Source organism: Oryx dammah, unplaced genomic scaffold (genome assembly GCF_014754425.2).
Source record: "Oryx dammah isolate SB20612 unplaced genomic scaffold, SCBI_Odam_1.1 HiC_scaffold_29, whole genome shotgun sequence".
NCBI lineage: Eukaryota > Metazoa > Chordata > Mammalia > Artiodactyla > Bovidae > Oryx > Oryx dammah.
In genome coordinates, this window is record NW_024070213.1 from 4685073 (window position 1) to 4689756 (window position 4684).

Genomic DNA, 4684 nt, shown 5'->3' on the forward strand with positions numbered 1-4684 from the left:
TTCCTGACCCAGGGATGGAACCTAGGTCTTCCGCATCGCAGGCTGACGCTTTGCCGTCTGAGCCACCTCCTCAGTTCAGTTCAGTTCAGTCGCTCAGTCATGTCCGACTCTTTCTGACCCCGTGGACTGCAAGCTCTCCAGGCCTCCCTGTACATCACCAACTCCTGGAGTTCACTCAAACTCACGTCCATCGAGTCAGTGATGCCATCCAGCCATCTTATCCTCTGTTGTCCCTTTCTCCTCCTGCCCCCAATCCCTCCCAGCATGAGTCTTTTCCAATGAGTCAAGTCTTCGCATGAGGTGGCCAAAGTACTGGAGTTTCAGCTTCAGCATCATTCCTTCCAAAGAACACCCAGGACTGATCTCCTTTAGAATGGACTGGTTGGATCTCCTTGCAGTCCAAGGGACTCTCAAGAGTCTTCTCCAACACCACAGTTCAAAAGCATCAGTTCTTCGGCTCTCAACCTTCTTCACAGTCCAACTCTCACATCCATACATGACCACTGGAAAAACCATAGCCTTGACTGGACGAATCTTTGTTGGCAAAGTAATGTCTCTGCTTTTGAATATGCTTTCTAGGTTGGTCATAACTTTTCTTCCAAGGAGTAAGCATCTTTTAATTTCATGGCTGCAATCACCATCTGCAGTGATTTTGTTGGAGACCCCCGAAAAATAAAATCTGCCACTGTTTCCACTGTTTCTCCATCTATTTCCCATGAAGTGATGGGACCAGATGCCATGATCTTAGTTTTCTGAATGTTGAGCTTTAAGCCAACCTTTTCACTCTCCACTTTCACTTTCATCAAGAGGCTTTTTAGTTCCTCTTCACTTTCTGCCATAAGGGTGGTGTCATCTGCATATCTGAGGTTATTGATATTTCTCCCAGCAATCTTGATTCCAGCTTGTGCTTCCCCCAGCCCAGAATTTCTCATGATGTACTCTGCATATAAGTTAAATAAGCAGGATGACAATATACAGCCTTGATGTACTCCTTTTCTTATTTGGAACCAGTCTGCTGTTCCATGTCCAGTTCTAACTGTTGCTTCCTGACCTGCATACAGATTTCTCAAGAGGCAGGTCAGGTGGTCTGGTATTCCCATCCCTTTCAGAATTTTCCACAGTTTATTGTGACTCACACAGTGAAAGCCTTTGGCATAGTCAATAAAGCAGAAATAGATGTTTTTCTGGAACTCTCTTGCTTTTTCCCTGATCCAGCGGATGTTGGCAATTTGATCTCTGGTTCCTCTGCCTTTTCTAAAACCAGCTTGACCATCTGGAAGTTCACGGTTCTTGTATTGCTGAAGCCTGGCTTGGAGAATTTTGAGCATTATTTCACTAGCGTGTGAGATGAGTGCGATTGTGCGGTAGTTTGAGCATTCTTTGGCATTGCCTTTCTTTGGGATTGGAATGAAAACTGACCTTTTCCAGTCCTGTGGCCACTGCTGAGTTTTCCAAATTTGCTGGCATATTGAGTGCAGCACTTTCACAGCATTATCTTTCAGGATTTGAAATAGCTGAACTGGAATTCCATCACCTCCACGAGCTTTGTTCGTAGTGATGCTTTCTAAGGTGCACTTGACTTCACATTCCAAGATGTCTGGCTCTAGGTACCTACTGACCCCCTTAGGCAGGGAGTCATATACTCAGGAAAGGCCCCTTAGCCCTGAAGGTGCCGTTGAGGAATCCGGGGCCCCAGGCAAGGGGAGGACTGGTCTTCCGATAGGATTGCATTAGAATCCAGAGGGCTTTCCTGGTAGCTCAGTCATGAAAATGCCTGGAATGCCGGAGATCGGAGTTCCGATCCCTGGGTGGGAAAGATCCCTGTAGAAGGGCGTGAGAACTCCAGTATTCTTGTCTGGAGAATTCTGTGGATAGAGGAGCCTGGTGGGCTCCAGTCCATGGGGTCGCAAAGAGTCGGACACGACTGAGCCCCTAACGCTTTTGACTCTCACCCAGAGAGCGGTTCAGGAGCGGCATTCTACAGGTGGGTCTTCCTATCGGGCCGGGGTCTGTCGCCCACCTTTCTGGCTGCAGCTCTGTCTGCGCCGCCCCCCAGTCTCCCTGGTTTCTGAAGGTCAGTGCCCCCGCAGGGCTGAGTGCGCGTTTCTTTTCATCTCTACCCGCTCCCCAGCCTCCTGCTTTGAAAACCGCCTATCACCAGCTAAATGACGATCACCAGCTAACTCTCCTGAATGCAGACTTCTGTTTCCAGACGCCCACTTCACATCTTCACGTGCAGAACTTCGAAGGCAGCTCAAGCTCCACATGCCCGCCTGCACTCCTCTCCTGGGTGTCCCACCTCCTTCTCCACCAGCCCCTTCCAAACCGAGGGCGCATCCTTGGCTCCCCTTTTTCCCTCACCCTCCACGTGTAGTCCTAGGATGAGCCCCGATAGCGCTTCCTTGAAGACGCATCACAACGCCAACACTTCTCTCCACCCACGCTGGTCCCAGTGGCCCAGGCCGCCAGCGTCTCTCACGTGGCCCAGGGCAGCAGCCTCCTGACCCATGTCTTGGTTCTGTCCTCGCCCCCTTCCCTCTGTATCAACACAGCAGCTCAGGGCGGCGGGGGGGGGGGGGGGGGGGGGGGGGGGGGGGGGGGTGTGGGGGGGTTGTGTGGGGAGGTCATTCCTGAGAAGCTGTCCCGCCCCCTCTTTCCCCTCCTCCTCTCAGGGGAGGGGGCGGGCACAGTCCCAGGCTGCCATGCGCGGAAGGTGGTGTGGCTGCTGGCAGCTCTGGGATTGCGTGGGGGGCTCTGTGGTCCCCAGTGGCCAGTGTACAGCCGCCAAGATAATCAGGTGTATTGACCCTCCCCATTTCTAGGGGGCAGGGGGATCTGACTGCAGAGGCCACAGTGTGGTATCACCCTCTGCCACAGACTGGTGCAGGGTCCAATCACGCGGGCCTTCACCAGGGTACAGTGAGCGGTTCAGGACACTCCAGTTGGTGAGATGAACTGGACTTTGCCTGGAAATTTGAGGAAGAAACAATTCCTGCTCTATCTTTTCCTCTCCCCCACCCTAGATGAAGAAGCATGGTGCTCCTGGGATAGCAAGCAGCCATCGTGGGACCGCAAAGGATCTAGGCTTGGGATAAAGCAGAGAGGGCAGGGGACTGGCTTCTTGTGACCCTGCAGAGCCCCTGGATGAAACCTGGCTGAGGCCCACACTTCCTTGGGCACCAACAGATTTTCTTATTGTTCAAACTAGTTTGGACTTTCTATTTCTTATGACCGAAAGTATCCTCTGATAAAACATTGTTATGCTTTTTAACCAAATTGCAAAGAGTTTCTCTCCTTATAGCGCTAGCAGAAGAAAACCCAGGGAAGACCTGGGTGGCTGATCCAGAGATGCATGACCATTCCAGGGATAGGAAGGGGGTTAGACAGACCAGAACTTTATCCTCCCCAAGGTCAGGACAGCTTAGGGACTTCCCTGGGGGCCCAGTGGCTAAGAAGCTCCCAATGCAGGGGGCCCAGGTTCCATTCCTTTTTAGGGAACTAGATCCCACATGCCACAACTAAGAGTTTGCATGCCACAGCTAAAAGACCCTGCGTGGGGCAACGCCCCACGTGCTGCAGTTAAGAACCAGCACAGACAAATCAATAGAAATAAATATAAAGCAAAAGACAGCTTCATGCCAGTTGTGCTAACGGTAAGCATGAAATAAGTGAATACGGTTTAATATTAATGGGAACCAGTGCTTGGCTCTAAACTTCAGCTGTCGCCTTTCTGAGGCAGGCCAGCACTATGAGGCTGCTTGCTGACTGCAGTATCTCCAAGTGTCCAGTCCTGCATCCAGCACATGGTAGTCACTGTTCTCAATATGATTGAATGAATGAATGACAAGTTTCTATTGTCCCCCAAGCAGCTGCCTTTTTCTGTGCAAAGAATCTGTGACCATCCTGGCACGTGGGCTTGTGCACCTCACACACCCCGAAAAGTGAAAGTGAAAGTGTTAACTTGCTCGGTCGTGTCTAACTCTGTGTGACCCAATGGGCCGTAGCCCGCCAGGCTCCTCTGTCCGTGGGGATTCTTCAGGCAAGAATACTGGAGTGGGTAGCCTATCCCTTCTGCAGGGGATCTTCCTGACCCAGGAATTGAACCGGGGTCTCTTGCTTTGCAGGTGGAATCTTTACCGTCTGAGTCACCAGGGAAACACTCGTATGTTCTTATTGGTACCTTCCTTGCTCCCAAAGGACTTTGAGGTGAGCAGACGGAGGGGTCCATGGTGCTGCCTGACCTCTAAGTCACGTGCACATATGAGCCCCTGGATGGATTGGGAAGGGGGCCTATTTCTAGGTCAAAACTCTTCTCTCTCAAAACACGACAAGGAAATGGAGGAGATGCCCCATGACTTACATGCTTGATGGGTTTCAGCTAGTGTTTATGCTGCCTTCTGTTTTCCTTTTGTGGAATATAAGCATCTTTTATTATGTCTCATGAAACTTGGACAATTTTCTTGTTCAAAAAGCGACTTTGGACAGAAGTAAGAGAAAACACCCCTCTCCCCTTCCCAGCTGGTCTATGACTACCAATGTAATTTCATGGTATTAAGATTGTGTCGGGGGGAATGCTGCCCTCCTCGCTTCTGTGTTTTGTGAAAATCTCATACAAATTCCACAACCACAGCTTGGTGATATTAAAACATGTACAATAAAGCAGTCAGAATGATTCTGGGAAAAG